The sequence below is a fragment of the Neophocaena asiaeorientalis genome, unplaced genomic scaffold (genome assembly GCF_003031525.2).
Source record: "Neophocaena asiaeorientalis asiaeorientalis breed wild unplaced genomic scaffold, Neophocaena_asiaeorientalis_V1.1 scaffold417, whole genome shotgun sequence".
Classification (NCBI taxonomy): Eukaryota; Metazoa; Chordata; class Mammalia; order Artiodactyla; family Phocoenidae; genus Neophocaena; species Neophocaena asiaeorientalis.
In genome coordinates, this window is record NW_020175387.1 from 695,726 (window position 1) to 712,447 (window position 16,722).

Below are 16,722 nucleotides of genomic sequence, written 5' to 3' on the forward strand. Positions count from 1 at the left end.
AACAATCCACCTGCCAAGGCAGGGGACATGGGTTCGAGCCCTGGTCCAGGAAGATGCCACATGTTGCAGAGCAACGAAACCTGTGGGCCACAACTACTGAGCCTGCGCTCTAGAGCCCACGAGCCACAACTACTGAGCCTGCGAGCCACAACTTCTGAAGCTCATGCGCCTAGAGCCTATGCTCCACAAGAGAAGCCACTGAGATGAGAAGCCTGCACTCTGCAACAAAGAGTAGCCCCCGCTTGTCGCAACTAGAGAAAGCCCACGGGCAGCAATGAAGACCCAACGCAGCCAAAAATAAATAAATAAAAAAAAAAACAAAAAAAAACAGGACCCAAGTATAATGTTGTCCATCAGAACCCCACTTTAAAAATAGGGAAACAGGGCTTCCCTGGTGGCGCAGTGGTTGAGAGTCCGCCTGCCGATGCAGGGGACACGGGTTCGTGCCCCGGTCCGGGAAGATCCCACATGCCGCGGAGCGGCTGGGCCCGTGAGCCATGGCCGCTGAGCCTGCGCGTCCGGAGCCTGTGCTCCGCAACGGGAGAGGCTGCAACAGTGAGAGGCCCGCGTACCGTAAAAAGAAAAAAAAAAAAAAAAAATAGGGAAACACAAAACTGGTTCAAAGTGAAAAGATAGAGAAAAGATATGCCATGAAATTACTACTCAAAATAAAGCATAAGTGGGTACATTAATATCAGACAACATGGATTTCAGAAAAAAAGGAATATTACCAATGATAAAGGGAGACATTGCATAATGATGAAGCTGTCAATTCATCCAAAAGATGTAATGATCCTCCATGTGCATGCACCTAACAGAGCTTCGAAATATGTGAAAGCATAAACTGATTGAACAAAAAAATATACATAAATATACGATTATAATTGGAAATTTTGGTACTTCTCTCTCAATAATTGATAGACAAGTAGACAGGAAAGCAATAAGCTATAGTAACCAACGCTATTAAACAAATTGACCTAATTGACATTTAGGGAACACTTTAACCAACAGCTGTTGAGTACACATTCACTTGATATGCCTATGAAACATTCGCCAGGATAGACCACATTCTGAGTCATACAAAAAGCCTCCATGGTCTTCCCTGGTGGCGCAGTGGTTGAGAGTCCGCCTGCCGATGCAGGGGACACGGGTTCGTGCCTCGGTCCGGGAAGATCCCACATGCCGCGGAGCGGCTGGGCCCGTGAGCCATGGCCACTGAGCCTGCGCGTCCGGAGCCTGTGCTCCGCAATGGGAGAGGCCACGACAGTGAGAGGCCCGCGTACCGCAAAAAAAAGATGGAAAAAAAATCCTCCATAATTTTTAAAAATTAAAATCACACAAAAAGTCTGTTCTCTGACCACAGTAGGTTAAAACTAGAAATCAATAACACAAGCACAGCTAGAAAAATCACTCAATACTTCCTATTAAACAACATCCTTCTAAATAATCCTTGGTTAAAAGAAGAATTCACAAGAGATATTAGAAAATATTTTTAATAAGGTGAAAAAGAAACCATAACATACCAAAATTAGAGGGACGCAACTAAAGCAGTTCTTAGAGGGAAATTTATAACACGAAATGCTTATATTAGAAAATAAAAAGATCTCAAGTCAATAATGTAAGTTTCAACTACATAAGAAACTAGAGAAAGAAAAGTAAATCAAACTCAAGCAAACAGAAGGAAGGAAAGTGCTTCATGATTTTATTATTATTCTCTTACTGCTGAAGCCAAATATTGGTGTGACGGTGCTCAGGCCAATGTTTTTACGTGAGTCATAATGTTCACAAACATCATTTAAAAACTTCAATTCCAGGGACTTCCCTGGTGGCACAGTGCTTAAGAATCTGCCTGCCAATGCAGGGGACATGGGCTCGAGCCCTGGTCCGGGAAGATTCCACATGCCACAGAGCAACTAAGTCCGTACACCACAACTGCTGAGCCTGCGCTCTAGAACCCATGAGCCACAACTACTGAAGCCTGTGCACCTAGAGCCCGTGCTCCGCAACAAAGAGAAGCCACCGCAATGAGAAGCCCATGCACCGCAACGAAGAGTAGCCCCTGCTTGCTGCAACTAGAGAAAGCCAGCACGCAACAACGAAGACCCAGTGAAGCCAAAAATAAAAAAATGAATTTATATTTTTTTAAAAAAACTTCAGTTCCAGACTCATTGCATGTACATTTGCCTGACTTGCTACCTATGGGTCCCTAAAGAAAAGTGTCTCCAACATCCATCTCAGAGAAAGGTATAGGTAGATGGTCGAGAAATATGTGAAGAACTGAAGTGAATTTCTCACATTTTTATATATGGAATGTATCTAAAGACTAAAGAACAGATTCAGATCAATTAAAAAGAATTTATTAGGATCTGTAATCTGAAACCTTTTAAGGAAAGGTTTAGGTTCTTTCACTCTAACAAAACTAAAGTGTGCGTTTTAAAAAATGAATAAGATGTTAGCACTTCTACTTTCCACATTAATTATCACTTTAATTAAAGTCTTCTGCCTTCTACAAAAGTATGAACAATAACTGCTAAGTCTTTTAGTCAATATTTTCATATTCCAACAAAAGCAAGCAGGATCTAGGGGTTTGTTTCACACTTGATTATCAAAAGCTGATTCATAAATTTGCTACCAAGTCTTTCCTATGATAGATATTACCTTTTGCTTTGACTTTAACCTTGGCTCTTCATTCATTCTAAAGTGTCCACAAGGGCAGGGCAAGTGTTTGCTAAAGGACTGAATGGAGGCCAGGCCTTGTGGGGCATAGATACCGTCAGTAAAAATTCTACCCATTCAGACACATGGGGGACAAGTTTAACCATGCCCTGAATGTGGTACATCATAGTGATTAGAAGTCCTGGGTTTGGAATCAGGAAGACTCATGTTTGAATCCCAGCTCTGCCACTCACTTGCTGTGTGAGCTGAGGCAAGTTACTTAATTTCTCTGAATTTCATCTGCAATATCATATTTATACTTATATCACAGGGCTGGTGAAAAATTTTAAAAGATGATGGATATAGAGCATTTAGCATCCTAATAAAATATGGGCTTAATAAATGGTAGCTATTATTAAGTACTTATTGAAGGGAAAAGTTTGTGGAATTTTTTATTATATTTTTTACTTTAATATACATTTATTAACTAAACTACACATGATGACTATCATAATGTTAGACAGAATTATCAACAGACATTTCTGAAAACCTGTTTAATTTAGGGTACTCTGTGCCATAGGCTAAAGAAGGGGTGAATAACTAGTTGAAGAAACAGGGTTTGTTTTTTCTTTTTAATTTTACTTTCACGTATTTTCTCTGATGTTCTTCCTTTCTTTACGTAGATCCAAGTATCTGATCTATATTGTTTTCCTTCTCTCTCAAGAACTTCTTTTAATATTTCTCACAAGGCAAATCTACTGGCAACAATTTCCCTCATTTTTTGTTTGTCTAAGAAGGTCTTTATCTCCCCTCCACTTTTGAAGAATAATTTCATGGGGTATAGAATTCTAGCTTCGTGTTTTTTCCTCTTGACACTTTACTCTTTTTATCGCGGGGGCAGGCACCGCACTGCACGCAGGCTCTTAGTTCCCCAACCAGGGATCAAACCTGTGCCCCTTGCAGTGGAAGCGCAGAGTCTTAACCACCAGACCGCCCGGGAAGTCCCGAAACAACTCTTAATATAACCTAGTAAACATCTTGAAAGGATCTCCTTAAATGACCATGTAAAAATGACTTGAATTAGCATTTCAGTTGTCTTTCTGCTAGAGCTTATTAAGTACTTGGAAAAAAATTTTTCCTGAGTATTTTACTTATAATCTCTGTTATACTACTAAGGGTCTATGAAAACTCATTTTCTAGCAGAGAGTACAAAATTAAATTCTAACTAGTATCTGTGTGAATGGCACAACATTTCAAATGAGCACGTCTGAGTGATGTGTGTTTTCTCTTCATGTGCATTTGTATGTACTCAGCGTGATGTTCATACGTAGCACACGCGGAGACATGACAGAGTCCTCATAGGAGATCGACGCACCTTGGGGTCAGTCACTTTTAATCCAATTAACGTCAACTTAGCACAAAAAAACCTTCTCCACTAGGTAAAGGTTATGTGCTAAAGGCTGGTGGGCCCACGGGCTACTCAGATTAGAGACACCCTTCATGCATTTTACAGTTGCACCATCTTTGTTCCCCGACCAGGGATTGAACGGTGAAAGCGCAGAGTCCTAACCACTGGACCATCAGGGAATCCCCTGCTAATTAATGTTTTGGACATATAGAGCTCTGGCAAAGAGGCTGATTCTCACGGAGCGTTCCCTGGTTGACAGCTTGGGGCAAGACACGGGCTCAGAAAATGGACCTTTTTCAAAATTCTGGGTTATGGTTGACTATTGACCGCCCCAGGGTGAATAATATGGAGCTGGGCCCGCTGCAGTTTATTTTGTCAATCCCCTGGCATGATCCCCTCCTGCGGGTAGAGTCAGTAATTAGGAATACAAGTCAGGGCAGAATTAGGTATTCATGAGGACTGGAGGAGGCAGCGGCTCAGAGGACCTTCAAACACAGTCTCATGACTGAAACACCAGGAGGGAGCCTGGCTGACTAACAGAGAACAGCCTTGACCTTTCAACCCTACAAATTCAAATGCAATTTGTCATCCAATGTAAAATGAATTTGGCCATGTGTAGTCCTGTGGGAGGGAGAGATCTTGTCCCAGAAAAACTCAAGAAACATGAAAGAGGGGCATTGAAAACTAAAATCCACAAAATGGTTTAGGACACACATCATTACGCTCATAATAAATTCCTTTTCCAAGATAATGGCCAGCCCTGTGATTCCTTGGGCAGTACAGACTCTGTTAACACAGAAGGGGCCCAACTGGGGAATTGATGCTAATTTCCATCTCTCCTTGGAATTGGAATTGGAATTATGTTTTTGTATTTATGTTTCATTATCTCCTCTTGTCATTTAAATTAAGCCATTCTGTTACGAGTATGTGTTCTACCTCTCACTGTGATTGCCAAAGAGGAAAGGTTGAGTTGTCAACAGCCTTTCTTTTATTCCAGAAACTTGTTCTTTCTTTGAGGACCTTTCTGAGTGCGTCAGGAGCCAGAATTGGACAGAACTCATCCTCTGGGAGAGGCTCAGAGAACCAAACTTGAAATTGATGCACCAAAGCACTCAGGAGATGTCCTAGGGGTTCCAGAACCTCCATCGTTTTCTCAACCACTCTAGCGTTATCCCAAAGCGCATATTCTCAAATTAAGTTTCCTTTTTTTTGCCGTAGTTTCTAATTTGCTTAAGTGTCATCATTAATTGAGTAGCAGATATAAAGACTGGAATGGACTGGAAGCCCTATGACTTATGACATGCATTAAGTTTTTCATTTGGCATTTGGAGTTCATTATTAATGTCCATTTGAAAGCTTACAATTATGAAATAGAGCAACCTTGTAAATAGCTAGAAATAATTTTCCAGTGGATTCTTTGCATGCACATACTAATTCATGGAAGTTATTTGAATGATAAGAGTAAAGAGACAAAAACTTCTGTGGATTTACTCTTTGTTCTATCTATTTTATCTTGAAGTGTTTTTTTAAATTTCTTTCCTCCCAAGATCAAGAAAATATTCAAGAGTCCCACCTCCATTTGCCAGAGAGCCTTCTTATAAATGATCACCAGTCTTGCCTCCATGTAATTGTAAAAAGAAGATCCCTCTACTTTCTAGAGTTCTGCTTGAATGGGGAGCTCAGTGTCCAGAAATTGACCATGACCCGAAGGAATTATTATGCTCTTGAGTATTTGGAAAGATAAACCTTTTTCTAAAAAGAGTGGTCGTGAACATTATACTGCTGTGCTTTCTTTCCTACTTTTACCGATATGAAGTTGGGTTTAAACTATAACACGAAGAGATTTGCTGCATATCTTTGTCATAAACCCTTTTTAAGGGGGGGGGTCCCCAACTTCCTCACCTCCCCATACACATCCCATGCCTTGGTCACAAATTACTCACTATCCCGCAGTAATGACCGACACGGTCAGACCTCCAAGTCGTTGAATATACTGTTCCCTTGACACGACCTCTTCTTCTCTTCTCTATGCGCCAAGCCTCCTCCAAAAGTTGAGACTCTCCTCGAAGTCTTCCAAGAAAATTAGCCCTTCTAACTTCCATGCTCACACAGAACCTTACGCACACTCCCACTTCTGCACTTGGACTTCAGGATTAGAATTGTTTGCTTGTGGGTCTGGCTTTCCCTCCACGAAGGGCCAAAGGGACAAATCATCTCTGCGTTCCTAACTCCTGTCACAGTGCCTATCCTGTTACCACCCATAACACAGCTAGTGCTGAATCGTGGAACTAAATCTGCAATAATTAGGGGAACCCACCCTTCTGTCACGCTATGGGCCTGCAACTTGGCCACCCCTGGAGAAAACAGTACTCTTCATTCGATAAAAATACTGGGATTTGTCTGCAACAGCTCACAAATCACATCTTTTTTTTTTTTTTTGTGGCTGCACCGCGTGGCTTACGGGATCTTATTTCCCCAGCCAGGGATAGAACACAGGTCCTCTGCAGTAAAAGTGCATGGCCAGTCCACCCCTGCCCCCAGGCTGTTTCCTCATCTGGTTGGACCGTGCTGAGTCTGTCATTTGTGCTCACGGGGTAAATGTTCACGTCTCCATGCGACTGCCTTTGGGGAAAGTGAGCCTCAATCACATTGGGACCTGAGCCTACCAGTGCGACTCTTCCCTCATGTGACAAAATCAGATGCTACGTATGTTCTGTTTGGTAAACAAATAGTGATGATGTGTTAAGACACAATGGCGTGCATTCCAGATCATTCTAGACTATAAGCTGCTTCAGTAGAGTGTAACCCCACAAAGGGTCCTGCATCCTGGAGTGGTTAAGAGCATGGGCTTTGGTGTAAGACAGACATGGGTTCAAATACTAGTTCTAGCATTAACCAGCTATGAGACCTCAAGAAAGTTACCGAATCTCTCTGAGCCTCATTGAAAAATGGGGAAAATAATAATAACAATCATACCTGGCTCACTGGGCCGCTGTGAGGAATAAATGAAACAATGTTGGTTAAATACTTAGCATCTGACATCGACAGGGCAGACGACAGCAGTAGTTACTGATCTGTTCATCTTCTAAACGTCACCTGCTTTGGACCCATCCTCAGCTCACAGGTCTCCAAGGAGATGTCACACTTCTTCTTAGCAATCTAACAACTCTTATGGTTTGCTGTTCTCAGACTTCTAGTAATACTTCCTTGGCAACTAGGGCGGTGGGGGTGAGGGAGGAGACAGCAAAAGTTGTTGTTCTCAAGACAGAGGCAGTGCACTGGTCATATGTGTCTTTCTTGTATCAGGGTTAACCACTGGCCAATAGGGCTGTGAATAAAGGGAAAAAACAAACAAATGAAAACACTGTAAGGAGGAGAAAGCCACTAGAGGGCTGCCAGAAGGGGTGTGTGGGAAGAAGTCCTAGATTCTCTGCTGTTTTCTTGAACCAAAATAGTAACAAGAGTTGGATATTGCTGTTCTTTACTTGGCAAGTGAAGGCGAGAAGAAGGGGCCAATGTAAAAGTTCATTTCAGAGAATATGTATCAACATTTAAACTCTGATATGAGCATTTACTTATTATCTTTCAAACACGGAGCTAGGGACATACTCACTTCCCCCTGAGTTCACAACTGTGAACAGGTCATTTAAGAAATCAGAGCCACAGGCCTGGCGAGAGAGCTCAGGAATGCTCAGAAAAGTCTCCCCCAACACACCTGTACCACCAACCACTCCCATCTTACCATCAGCAGTTATCAAAAGAGGGCTCGAGTTGGGTTCCTCTCCCCTGCCTGTGCCCCAGAGGGCAAGCCACGTCTCAGTGGGGAGCACCAGAGTCTCCCTTCCCTGTGGATTCCTTAATCTGCTTCCTTAAGATGATCCAGAGAAGGTGTGAACACACAGCGGTAGCCTGTGATTTTCTTTGTTGTCAGGAACCTGCAAGCCTCCTTTCATCTTATTAAAATTATACCCTTTCTGGGCTTCCCTGGTGGCGCAGTGGTTGAGGGTGCACCTGCCGATGCAGGGGACACGGGTTCGTGCCCTGGTCCGGGAGGATCCCACGTGCCGCGGAGCGGCTGGGCCCGTGAGCCATGGCCGCTGAGCCTGTGCGTCCGGAGCCTGTGCTCCACAATGGGAGAGGCCACAGCAGTGAGAGGCCCGCGTACCGCAAAAAAAATTATACCCTTTCTGCCAAGACTGAAAAGAAAATCAGGAATTGGTAATTGTATCCCACTCAACCCCTTCCAAATTGGGGAGAGCGTCTGATCAGCCCTTCTCGGGTTACAGCGCTATTCACACAGGGCGTCTGTTTCCACACCACCCCTGACACTCCAAGGTGGGAACCATCCCCAAGGATTAAAATAACATAATTAAACACCAAGTGGCAGACATGGGGTTCAGAGATTTATATACATTATTTAACTCTCCCAATGCCCCAAGAAGTAGGTATTGTTATTATTCTGGATTTTTTTTTTTTTTTTTTTACTTCTCCCTTTTCCAGGTGACACTTGGGGAGGCAAAGATACCTGACCACAGTTAAACAGTTAGCAAGTTTCAGAGTGGGGATTTGACCCCAGGCAGCCTGACATCAGACGCCACGTGCTTAACCCGTATTCTAATGCGACTCTCAGAACTCCATCCAGCTGGGCAAAGATACTCGCCATGTTGCTGGGAGGTCTAAGGTCCAGGATACTGCACATTCCCCAACTGTTCTGACAGCAACACATGTGGCACCCAGCAACCAGTCGGCCATGTGGGACTTCAGTCTGGACCCCGAGGCCCTCTCTCCCTGACCCTGGGCTGGATCTCAGGAGGGACTAGAAGTTATTTCGGGCCATAGCCACAACCCTATGGTTTGGCTTGCCAAGAAGTAGAAAGGGGTAGATGAGTTCACCTGCAGAGTTGACAAATGTTCTCAGGCAACTGAAGCTTTAACTATTCCATCTTAAAGAGGCAGCTATCAGTTTCAGCCACAGCAGAGCCATCACTGAGACAGCAGGTGGCGATACATCTGGACTCTTGGCAGATGATCTTCCTTCCTCTGCCCTTTCTGGCACTGCCCTTTTCCCCCTTCTGCTCCCTTCCCCTCTGTCCCGTCTACCCAAGCACTGCAGGATTAGGCCCGTTACTCCTTCAACAACTTCAGTGATCAGGATGCTCCAGGGCCCAAATGACCCTGAGAAGTTCCACCCAAGAAAGGGTTGCAGACACCCAGGGGGACCAGATGCTTCTCCTTACACTGTGTTGTCAGTGGCTGTCAGTTTCCCCTTCCTGTGTGTCAGACTCTCAAGGACAGGGACTGTGCTCATTTTTCTTTGGATTTCCAGTCACTAACTTAGGGCCTGATCCATGCGAAATCAATACACATTGAAGTAAATTCATTAATTAGTCATTTTTCTTGAAGATTTCCTCATAACTGTATTTCACTTATTAGTTTCATATACCCTGCATACCAGAAGTGAAGTCTCAGAGAAGGTCAGTGCTGAGTATTTACCTAAGTTTACAACATTTATGCCATCCCATCACACAGCTATCCACGCTCACCCATCTGCATTAGCGTGTAAAATCCTTGAAGGCAAGAGCTGTATCCTACTTCCCTTTAGATGTCCTCTGCTGTGCTTTGCATGTGGTCAGCTTCGCGGTTGTCGAGTTGATCTAAATAATCTCTAATAAGCGGAAACCCTATGCTTAGATGGAAATGCTCACCCAAGGCCATCTACAACTTATGCTAAAGTTGTATAGGAGTAGACTTCTAATTTTACCAAATTATAAAAAAAGATTCCTTGAACAGGTTTTATAGGAATTCAGGGGATTGAACTACATTGTAGCAGGAGTGTCCTGTCTTCCTCTCTTGGAAGGCTCCATTCCCAAAGCGGAGGCTACATCTTGCCACTGTGCATTGAGTTCCCACCGCAGTGCATGACCAGGACTCTGCTTTCAGCCCTGTTCAGTCTATGTACACATATCAGAGTGCCTGCATTTCCCTGAGAGCCTGCAACTCTTTCTCTAAGACCAATTTCCATCATTGTTGAGGTCAGGTTTTGATTAGATATCCTGCCAGGGGTGCCATGTGGATCATTCTTTTTTTGCTTTTGTACAAAGTGTCAGAATTTTTTGCCTATGGGTTAGGATGGCCAGAGTCAAGCCAAGAAGAGAGAAGTGAAGTAGGAGAGGAGAAAGGAAGTCAGTCCTAAACAAAAAACCAAGAGAATGCAAGATTGTCGATGGCAGGGTATTAATGCCACTGAATTGAACACTTAAAATATGTATATGTATAACTGATAACACTTCGCTGTACAGCAGAAACTAACGCAACATTGTAAATCAACTATACTCTAATAAAAAAAAAGATATTAAAAAAGAAAAAAAACTTCCGAAAATACTGAATCATCAATATGTTGGTGTTTCCTCTTTCTGCCATCCACTAGAAAGGGAATTTTAGTTGTAGAAATGCATACATTGAATCTGCATGGTTTTAGTGAATGGGATTGAAAATTTAATGTATATTAAACTTAATAAAATTGAGACAGGATGTGTGCTAAAAAAAAAATGGCTAAGATAGTAAACTTTATGTTATGTGTATTTTACCACACACACAGAAAGACTGTCCAAACAAGACCTGTAGTGGGGGGATGGATAGCCGTCCATAATTGTTTCAAGTGTACGTGCCAAATCTCCTAAAGTGTAACTCAATTTGTGAATGTATTTAATCTGCTAAAATACATTTGCATTAAATGAAATTGACCTGACACACGCCAGAGATGTCTTTTCTTCCATCTTTTTGTTGTTGCCAAAACACTGCTCCGTAAGCATGGACTTTAAGTCTGTCATATCCCTCAGAGTTATCAATTTTAGGATAAGGTCCCTGGCGGCCTTATTTGACCAGATTCAGTTTTTTGGAAGATAGGATTTTGGTTTCTCTTCATGAGCACATTATCTCAGCTTATGCTCAGGTTTGTGGAGTTGTAGAAAAACTACAGACTGATATCTCTTTAGTTTCAGATTAAAAATTTAACACAAGAGAAACACGCCATGAATCAAAAGCATTCTTCTCCTCACATGTCCATTTTATGTAGGTATCAACTTGTATTCTGAGGAAGGTAAATTATGCCTGTAACTGTGAACTCGTACATTTTCTATGTATAGCTGAATAGTTTGATGGAATCACCAGGCACTGGTGGCAATCTCTATACTTCTTTAAACACAGGCATCAGTCAGGACGCAGACCGTAAGCATTCTGAAAAAGCCATACATTAAGAGGGAAGAACTGCTCGAGGAATCACAAATATTTATTCTAAAGCAGGTCTTAGTTCACCTTTCTTCTGACTCGGGGTGTCTGCTGACATCAGTCATTTATTCAACACCCCAAACCCATTCCAATAGGAGCCAGTTCATAATTTCAATTGGCAGTCCACCCTTATTTTCAAAGGAAAAAAATCCAGATGGAAAAAACAAATAAATGTCAAGCACTTGAAATTATACGGCTAATTATATGAGCCTACAGTGGACCTAAAGGAGATTTAGAAAGTGTTTCTGATGGCAAGGTACAGTGGAGCTGCCTGTCAGTAACCGCGTGGCACCAAGGGAACCCTCTGCTATCCTCATCCAAGAAATCATCCATATGTAACATCCCTGTGTAACGTCATCTTCCAAGGTGCTAGTGAAATTGTGTGAGTGTAAGGGCTTTGTAATCCATAAATCACTATAGATGCCAGTGATTATTTAAATTTTAAACTATTCCTTAGGGTTCTATAATATTTCTATTTATTTTCTGAGGTGGGAAAGCTAGACTGTCACTCTGAAGCTTCATGCCCTACATGGCGTGAGGAAGGAGGAATTAACGACAGTCGACAATGTCCCCACAGCCCTCATCTAGCACCCAGCACAAATGGCCCATCCATTAAATGTTGTCGATGGGTAAGTCTGAGTAGGGCAGGCGGGGACCTGCCCACAAGCACTTTTTGAATTGGAAGGACATTCAAGATGACATTTTCAAAGAGGGTTGTACTGTGATGGAGAAAGCAGGGACCTGGGATTCAGGTAAACCCAGGTTCAAACCTGGGCTCTGGAATCTGTGAGCTGTGGAAACTTGGGTAAGTTATTAAATCACAATTTCTTTGTCTATAAAATGGGAAAATAATACCTTCACCTTGCTGGGCACAGTGGAGAATAGCTGACCTAGAAGAAACACTAAAATCATCAACAGCCAACACAGCTAGGGGAGAAAAAAAAAATCCACAGATTAATCAGAAAGAAAATAGAAAAATATTGACAAATCTTATTTTCCAACTCGCCAGACACTGAAAACAGATAAAGATGATCTCAGGCATGTTTGGTGTTCCTGAAGTAGAGAATTCAAAAATATGGGACAGAAGGAGTAAGTATTCAAAGATACAATGAAAGAAAAAATTTCCCAAAAATGTAGAAAAAATGGAATATGCAGCTTTGAAAGAACATACTATGTTCCAGGCAATTTTGATCTAGGGCAACACACAGTGAGTCATACTCTGATTCAGTTTCAAGAATCAAGAAAATCTTTAGACATCCAGGCAGAAATGGCAAATAATCTACAAGGGATTAAAAAATGGTGAAGAATCAGATTTCTCCACAGCAACAACTAATACCGGGAGACAATGTAATAGTGTCCATAAAGCTCTGAATAGAAGGAAAAAGGTTATTTTAATTTCTTGATATTTTTCATAATCTCTTAACATTTCAACGGTAATCCTCAGACCTAGTTGCACATTAGGATGCCTGGGGAGATTTTAAAACTTACCCATGTTCAGTGGCCACCCCAAACCAGCTAGATCAGATTCTCTGGGAGTAGAGCCTGGACTATGGTGTGTCTCAAAAATGCACCAGGTAAGTCTAAGTGCAGGTGATTCTCAGGCAGGCTACTCGAAGTGTGATCCGTGGATCAGAGCATCAGCATCACCTGGGAGCTTGTTAGAAATGCAAATTCTCAGACCCACCCCAGACCTATAAGAATCTGTATTTTAACAAGCTCTCCAGATCTGGATGCACGCTTAACTTTGAAAAACCTTACAGAAGAATCTCTCTCTCTCTGTCTCTCTCAACATTTTGTTCACTTTATTAATGTTATAAAGATTTGCTGGTTCTGCAAAGGGGTTAATTATCTTTGGGTGCGGTGACTTATTGTCCCATAGAAGACCCTTTATAAGTGTGAGTGACTAAGTGAAACAGAGACCAACCCTAGTGGAGAATGCAGTTCAAGTTCCAAGGTCTCTGTGTAGTACTTATGCTTAAGTTTCCCTTGCAACAAAGGCAGTACCTGGAAACATTTTTAACTCATCTTTAGACGACTAGGTAGGTTTTTCTAAGTTGACAAATGTTTTCGACCAGAACCAGAAGTTTCTTGAAGAGGAATATTTTAGGGAAAAAAAAAAAATCTCTTTTAGGAAAGAAGATCTAGACCTATATTATAAAATATTTTAAAATTAATAACATTTGGATTTTAGCAATGACTTCAGTTTCACTTATTTCTTTTACAAGAGTAAAATTAACTTTATCTAAACATAGGAGGCACAGAATGATCCGTTTTAATACAGGTATTTCCGTATCTATCTGCATATATGCAGAGAAAGATGTTTACCTGATGTTATTTACGAGTGGGTGAGATTTGAAGTGTTTTGTAAACTTTTTATTTGTACTTTTCTACATTGCTGACATTCCTAAAAATGTATATTATTTTTCCAAAAATACTAAATTTATTTTTCTAGTAAAAAAAAAAAAACCCTCATTTCATTAATTTGCCCAGGATGATCAGGATCTGTGTACCAATTCACATCAACCAAACTCACAGAGACTGTGAATCAGGATCACAAGATATTAACTAACATACCCATTCCTTAATCTAAGACATGGCATCTGATTCATGGTGACCATATGTACTCAGGAGTCTAAATTACATATTAAAATGTTGCTTGATGAACAATGTCTTCTCAGGAAATGTCTTCGGAACTATCATTGACTAATGGTTTGTCCTTCACTGAAGTAATCACTTTTTGTAAAGAACTGTTTTCTCATCCTGAAATCAGGACTCTATTCTCCCATCCTAAATATTTATCATAAGGTCTAGTTTCCCCAAATTGTGACTGATACTGCTTACACTGGAGGAATTTCCAAATCACAAATGCAAAAGGGTCATGCTGGCAACATTGTCTTCATCCCAAGCATAAAATTAACATCCATGGTAGCTACAATATCAGAAGTTGGCATCTTATCCTTATGTCTAAATCTTGGGTGTGCTCAACTGGGGATGATTTGAGCCTTCTGAGTACCAAATACATGTTGGTTTTTCTAAAAAGTTCATGAGGAACAAAAAGAGTAAATGCAATGTCAGGAAGTAGAGCCTGTGTTGTTTTTTTTTTTTACGATTTAATGAAAAACATGTTAAATTCAATCCCAAGATGATTAATTATCGTTAGCATATCTCACTTATTAAAAAGAAATAAACATTCCACTCCTTTCTTGAATTGGCTTCAGTTGAACTCTTTCATAGGGGAGATGGGGGAGGGGTCTTTCTACTCTACTGGTATAAATGCTCCAAGATGTGTTAGTGTCATAAGTCAGGAACTCAACTCAATACTAGGAGATACTTTTTTCTGTGCAAGTATTTACTATCTTGCTCTAAATTTTAAGTAATTAAACCATGCTGTATCAACTAAGTTTACATTTCAAAACAATTATTATTCTACTGATTTTATGTATATGGGCTTTAAATCCTAGTAGGTTAGAATTCTAGCTCTCCTATTTCTAGCTGGAGACCAAGTATAAAACAATCCTCGATCTACTTATTTTATAAACTAGGAATAATATCACCTACCTACTTTTTAGGGTTTTCATAAGGTTTACAAAAATATTAAATGTTTAGAGTACATGTAGGAGCTCAATAAATGAAATCCATCTGATAATCAAAGGTGTTTAGAAGTGCCTATCCACAAAATATTCTCTGACATAAATTGTACTGTGTTCTTAGAATGTATATATATGCATAACTAAATCACTTTGCTGTACAGTAGAAATTAACACAACACTGTAAATCAACTATACTTTAGTAAAATAAAATTTTTAAAAAGTTCATCAAATTTTTGTTTGAGAAAACCTTTTCTCCTGCTTCTCATTTCTTAAATCATTGGCCACACTTGGAGGAGGTGGTCAGAACATAGAAAAGGTACAGGTAATATCTAAATCATTCTCAGTCAAAATTCAGATGTAGGCAAAAACACATCCACTTAAGTTTACTTGGTTATTTCCCTAGAAACTAATGCATCATGTAATGCATATAAACACACATTAATAGTGTATTTTATACATTAATATAGAGCATGCAAGGACATAGAATATGTTCATCCTCCTACATCTGTGATAGTTTATTTTTCTTCTTCTCCTTCTTCTTCTTCTTCTCTTCCTTCTCCTTCTCCTTCTTCATTTGTCTTCTACCTATTTCCTCTCATCCCTTATAAATCTGGGTTCTTTTCTCTCTCTCCTCTTTTATTGGGGAAAACACAGCCTTGGTTATGCAAATGTTTCTCAAAGTTTTAACTCCAGTCAGTATCTTTTTCTGGAATTACACATCTGCTTTCAACTACCTGCTTGGCATCTCTCTGTGGATGTCCTGATGGCACATTATACTGAATATACCCAAAGTTGCACTCATCCTCATTTTCCCCCAAACTAGCATCTCCTGAGAATCTTATGTCTAAGACCAGAAATAAGCTGGTTTTGATCCTTCCTCTCCTGATAGCCTATATCAAAGGATCTTAAGTTCTTTGCCTTGATGTCCTAATTATCTTAATCTGTCCTTCCCATTCCTATTTCTACCTTTCTACTGAGAGATTCTTACCTCAATTTTTATAAAAACCTCCTGACTGGTTTCCCTATCTCCAGTCTCCTCCCACTACAATCTAGCCTACAAATTAAACCTGGATGAATCTTCCTAAATCAGAAAAGCAATAATTTACTTTCATTGTCAAAATCTTCCATTGTGAAACAGAGGAAATATAGACTCATGCTTGGCATCTGAAGGTTCTCTACCAGATGTGATCAAGTTATGCTTTGAGCCCTATCGCCCTCTAGTCCTTTGATCCTGAGGATGCATAAATAAATGACCCCACAGGGACTTCCCTGGTGGCACAGTGGTTAAGAATCTGCCTGTCAATGCAGGGGACACGGGTCCAAGCCCTGGTCTGGGAAGATTTCACATGCCGCGGAGCAACTAAGCCCATGTGCCACAACTACTGAGCCCATGTGCCACAACTACTGAAGCCCACGCGCCTAGAGCCCACGCTCTGCAACGAGAAGCCACCACAATGAAAAGCTCGTGCACTGCAACGAAGAGTCGCCCCAGCTTGCTGCAACTAGAGAAAGCCCACATGCAGTGAAGACCCAGCACAGCCCAAAATAAATAAATAAATAAACAAACAAACTTAAATAAATAGCCCCACAAAGCCAGATCTGGCTTGCCCATGTAATTTTCTTTGGCTTGCACAATGGCTTTATAAATTTTTAATTATAAGTTGCTTATTTTGAATTAGTTGCTAATATTTACACATTGGAAGATTTCACAAAAATCCAGATTCTGGCTTCTCATGAAAAGTTAGAACATCTGGCAACTTTGGGTCCACATTCCCACACGAC